Genomic DNA, 6,000 nt, shown 5'->3' with positions numbered 1-6,000 from the left:
CTTCCAACCTAAACTGTTCTTTAGCTGTATTTGGTCACATTGCACTGTTTGTTAAGTGATCTCAAAAACCTTTTTGAAAGATGGCTCCTGGCACTGACATCCTTGCAGAGAGGGGAAATTGAAGTGTATCATGGTGAGGGACCTTGACTGTGGTCTCAGGGATTAGGAATAATTGGAGTTGGTTTTGAAGCCTCAGATTAATTCAGGCTGCATAATCCAGGCTGGTACTAGGTAGCTGCTGGCACTGTCAGCTCTTGTTCCTGCAAGGAAATAATTATTTCATCATGAGATTTCTCATACACATATATCTGGCATGTACACATGGAATTAGTTATAACTGCCTCAATTCTAAGCCACATGAACTCATTAAAATTCATTCCAATTAATGGCAATGAGCCGAAAACAAACCCAACACCTGCAAGACAGAGAGAAATCAGCAGTTACAATACTTTACATATGTCACCCTACCTTGGAAATTTTGCTGGAACTTTAATATGCAGGCTGTGAATTGAAAATGAGAATTTCTCTGCTTAGACAGACTTTCCAGCTAAGGAGTTGAGGAGGTTAGGGAAGCCAGTGCACAATTAACCTCACTGTGGCACTCTGCATGCAGCTGCTCCGGAACTACCTGCTTTCACAAGTTTGGAAATCTTTCCCTCATCTTAGAGTTGAGGAAAGTGAAGCACAGAAGGAAAGGCATAATGGCACTAGAATTGGTCTCTTCCGAGTCCCACCTCCAGGAAGAACATGCACACAGGTTTTGACCTGATCAGGGTTGAAGAGGCAGAGTCTGCAGTTCCACTAGCCCATGCTGCTTCATCAGGGAGCTGGGAGCCAGGAGTATCCTAGAAAGTTGTCTGCCAAAAGCAGGAACATTGCTGGTGGTGAGAACAGCTGCTGAGGGCCAGCTGCAGCTGCCAGCCTCTGCCCAAGACCTCCATCAATCAATTATAGCCTTCTGGGTAGGAAAAAAACTTGAAAGCACAAGAGCACACAGGTCATTTTCAACAGCCCAAAGCATCACAACCTCTCCCATCTCTGCCTCTGTGCTAGAGGAGATAGAACTGAGTCCCCTCCACAAAATCTTTTCTCTTCCAAGGGTGCTCCACAGCTCTAGAAAGGTTTAGTCATGAGGACTTCCCTTTAGTCTCATGCACAGGAATATGCAAATTGCAATGACAGTACTTACTCTTTGTGCCACATATAATCTGGGCTGATGGAGCTTCTGGGCCAAGAGGAAAGAAAAAAAGAAAAAAAAAAAAATTAAAAAAAAAAATTTAAAAAAAAAAAAAAAATAGAAACTTCTGAAATTCATGTGAACTATTTCCCATGCTTTTGTAATGCAGCAGCAGTTCAGAGACAGAGCGCACATTGCGTTTGTTCCCTCTCCTCTCTGCGGTGTTTATATTTGCTTTAATGATTTTTTTTTTCTTCCCTAGGCATTCAGTGGGAATTGTCAGCATCTCTTTTTCCCTACCAAGAGAGAATGAACCACAAGTGCATTTTGTATTCAACTTAACAGACTGATTGACTTTAAACTAAGTTTCACTGTTTCCCATCTGACTTTCATTACCTAGAATAAGATGGTAAGTCAACCTGAACTGAAAGTAATTAAGGGAGTTTTGGAAGGGGAGGGTAAAAAAATAAAAGAAGAAAAAAAAATCATTTTCTCTTCAAACACATAATTGTACAAAAATAACACAAAATGTAAATGACTTATAGATGTGCCAGGTTGGCTCATTTATTGTCACTTTGAAGATAGTAACTACAAAGGGCTAATATTTGTAATCTACTGACACAGTAGTACTGCTAAAGTGTGCTATTTAGCATGTTCCAAAAACACCTTCTGGGTTTCTCTGAAAGTGTCTAAAGGAAGCTTGGAAGTCACTTCTCCTTCAGACATTCCCCAAAATATCAAATCAGGCAGGATATGGGATAGACTCACGTGAGTTAACATACCAGCTCTTGGATTTTACGCAAAGTCAAGTATAGCCCCTTTGTCAGCATGGCTGGCTGCAAGCTCAAGGGTATATGGTTTTAGGAGCTCTGTTCAATGCCAAAATATTTCAAATGTACCTTGTCCAAACTTGGATCTGCACATAAAAGGCAGGATTTCTTGTGCAGCCATGACCAGTATTAAGAGCTTTCAGTATTGGAAGATTAAAAGAGTAAAATCCCAGAGAGATATACAGGACATCACAGAATCATGTTGGAAATTATCTAAATGTATTCCAGTCTGCTTTGGAAAAAAAAACAAGACTCACGGGGCAATCCCAGTGTTGAGAATGACACTTTGTAGCTCTAATTACTTTGTAAGTCTAACTACTTCATCCAATAAAATTTCTCTTTTCAACAAGTGCCAATAAAACTCTGGTATTTGATGGCAATCCAGGAATTATTTTGGATCAGGATCAGGGAGAGGGCAGACAGCAGGGCATGGTACACTTTGCCTCTAACCTAATATAAATTACACTCCTTCAAAAAATCACTTAATGGTGATTTCAGCCTAGATCTTATGCTGCTTAAACCACAGGAAGAGATAACAGGCTTCAAATATGGCCCATCAGTCACATTAACAGTGAGAGGAAGCAGAAAAGACAAGTAGTAATGACAGCAAATCCCCAGGAATGAGGCAAGGACCAGCAGTGCAGGAGGAGGGATACACAGCACCAGCTTGTTCAGAGCCTTACTCCTAACACACCTGCCATTGATTCACCTTTTGGTCACTCACCTAAATAATGCTTCCCATGGAGCAGAAGGCTTCAGTGAAACAAGAAGTAATCTCTGACATAGAAGACTTTCTTCATCTCAGCAGCACAACAAATGAATTAAAGATAAAAATTGGGCTAGAGCTTTACTTTGGAGCAGGTCAAAAGCAAAAAGCACAGAGGTTTTCCTTTCCCCAAAACTTAGAGAGTGGACAACCGCTGTGGCTGCTGTGAGATGTCCATGAAAGCAATAGATTTCTGGCACTAGGTTTTACTCATGGTGCATGGACTGCAGCCACACTGGATGTGTGTCCATAGCCCTTGGGTACTTTTGGGTGAATGACCATGAAAAAATATTTTCTCTCATTTCCAGATAACTGCACTGCAGGGGATTTATCCTCTAAACAAGAGATTTATCCTCTGATAAATAAATAAATAAGCTTCTCTGTCACAGTAAAAATAGTGAAACCTCTTAAAACAAAGAAGAATGAAGCTTTGAGTACTATGTTTAAGCATCCAACGTCATGAAAGGCAATAATTTATGCACCAAATAAGGAGCTGTCACTTTGTTCTGTGATGGTGAACAGTGTGAAATTCATCACTGATGCTAACTCTCAGCAGGAACTGTAGGGAACATGGATGTGAGCAGAGTACCCTGGGTAGCTGGAGTCTGCAACAAGCATCCTCTACCAGTTTTCTGTCAGGTTATGAGACTCCAGCATGTCCCTTGGAAATTTACAAGCAAGACTTTCCATAGATGAGTAACAGGCAGGGGATACAGGTATAAAGCTCTCAGCTCACCTGGCTTGTTTATAGGCTCTGTGTTTGCTGCTGCTACCCACACGCCTTCCTGTCAGGTGAGAAATAGTCTGGACCCCTCTCATGCTGCATCTTTCACCAGTGCTTAAGAAGGAAACTTATCCAATGTCTTGCTTCATCAGGAATGTGTTTTCTTCTGAGTTTTAGCTGAAGAGCAAGTTCTGGTTTATCAAAGCTGCTGCAGTATGGTAAAAGTCCATTATCTTCATAGCACATCTGGGCCTCCAGCAATATCAAAACCGTTTATTAAAATTGAGTTAAAAAGTTACATGGAGAGCCATTATTCTTCAACTGAGAAAGCAAATAGTAACAGTCTATCCTAAACCCTACCCACACATACCAAATACATCTATTTCTCTACCATCCATCATTAAAAGTCCTCCTGTCTTCAGGCTCTTTCTAGGGCATAGCTTAAGTTCCAGTTCACATGACAAGCAGCCTTTGGACAGCATGCCACAACACTGAGCCCTAAGAGCATTGACAATGGCCAGACAACCCTTTTCCACTACCTGTTAATTTCTATTGATGTCAGGTCCACCTGAGCCAAATAGACATCAGCTATTCATAGCAGTAGTTCTGGAAGCAGTTGGGGCATGGGTTGAAATTTTTAGCAAAGACTGTCCTTTTCTTCTATCTCTACAGATGTCCTGTGACCTAAAGGGGAAAAAAAAGCTTAATTCTTTTTTCACTGGTTTTAATTCACTTGGTTCTCTGATCGTGCTGTCTGTGCAGCAAAGGTAAGACCAGGAACAGCAAGAGGGAGGAAAGGTTTGAGCGCCTGGCTCAGTGTCATCATGAATGCTTGACTTGGGAAATCAAACCTGAATGTTCCCACCTGTTTCTGAGATTTTAGCAACCCTTTTCACTCTAATTGTTTCATTGATTGCTGTAATTAAATCAAAGTAAAACAATTGTTCCCAACATTTATTTACCTAGAAGTTGGTTGCTTGTGCTTTAGGCCCAAAAATAGGCTGTTGTGCCCACCAGTTTATTCCGTTTCTAATTTTTTTCTAGATATGGCTCTTGATCTAATAAGAAAATACATTATCCCTGTCTGCCGATTTTATCTCAAATATTTATGGTGATTATTTTTCTAGGGGTTGTAGCGTTACTTATCTGTCAATATATGCTCACTAATTTATATGTTCATAATATTTTTTTTTAATTTACCTGCAAGGCTGATTTTTTTTCCTTCTTCTTTTAAAATCTATTTAGCAATAGATCTTATTTTATGAAAATGTTTCCAAGCACCAGAAACAAGAAAGAAGGGTCACACCATAAAAGCCTTGGTTTTGGGCTGCCTCCATGATGTAAGGCCAGAAGAGGGAGGAGATGTTTCTTTTGCTTTTACTGTATTTTTTGTTGGTAATGTATTTTTTGTTGGTCTGTTTTGTGGGTCTGTGCCCTGGTTTCCCTTGCATCCCTGTGGTGTTCACTGGCTGCTGCAACCACCCACACCTCTCACTGGGCACTCTCCTATGGACAAAGGTAATTTCCTCAGGATTTCAACTTATGACACTTACAGGAGGCTGGGTTAAACTTAAGTAAATCTAGAGAAGCCACGTTTGGTGCAGAAGCAGAGATCCCTCCTCCTCACATTCCTTCTAAATTGTGTAAGTGTAAACACATAACATCCACAGAACTACATTTGTACAGCTGGTCCCCTACACCAGTTGGTGGCTCCCACCTTCAGAGAGCTGACCCCAAGTCCAGCCGTGAGGAGAAACTCACTGCAGATCAGATCCTGCATTTCTGAGCAGGACAGACACAGCTGGCAACCACAGTGGTCTCCTCACAGAGAGTTATCTTCATAAAGGAAAACTTCAAAGTTAAATTTCAGGCTAAATAATTTAAAAAAAAAATTTTGAGCTGAAAGCATAGCTGGGGTTAAAGGCAAAGGCAAGATGAGAATTTTATGAGAATCTGGTAAGGACAAACACAAAGTCCTTGGGATAATAATGGAGGATCTCCTATCAGATCTACCAGGAAGCACCTATCTGACATTTTGCAAGTCTTATAGAGTAAAATTCTGAAATATTAGGTTTATCAAGGTGTAGTCAAAACCCCTTTTTTTTTTTACCCCTTAGTGCTGTCTCTGTCACACAAGAAACTCATGTGATCGTAGGCCCTATACAGGCTTGAGCAGAACTTCTAGCTGGAGTTTTACATATTAGAAAATCTGTAAGGGAGGGGGATATCACCCCTTAAGGTTGCCTGAATTGCACTCATGCAAAAAAGACAGCTCTCGGCTGCTGGGAGCTTTATCTTCCAATCAGCTCCCCTCATGCTCCTGGAGGGCTGGTCACCCTTTTCTCACTCATCCCATTTCACAATCTGATGGCCAGTTTAGTTATTTGGGGGATGTTTCAGCACCCTTTCAGGTTCTTCCAGCTGAGATAAAGAGAGAGAGACTTTTATGGGAAAAAAAAAATAGCTCAACCAAAACACTGTCTTCTTTATTTTTGTAAACACA

Source organism: Zosterops lateralis (assembly GCF_965231275.1).
Source record: "Zosterops lateralis genome assembly, chromosome: 7".
Taxonomy (NCBI): domain Eukaryota; kingdom Metazoa; phylum Chordata; class Aves; order Passeriformes; family Zosteropidae; genus Zosterops; species Zosterops lateralis.
The sequence above is the reverse complement of the archived record's forward strand: the minus strand, read 5'-3'. Positions refer to the sequence as shown.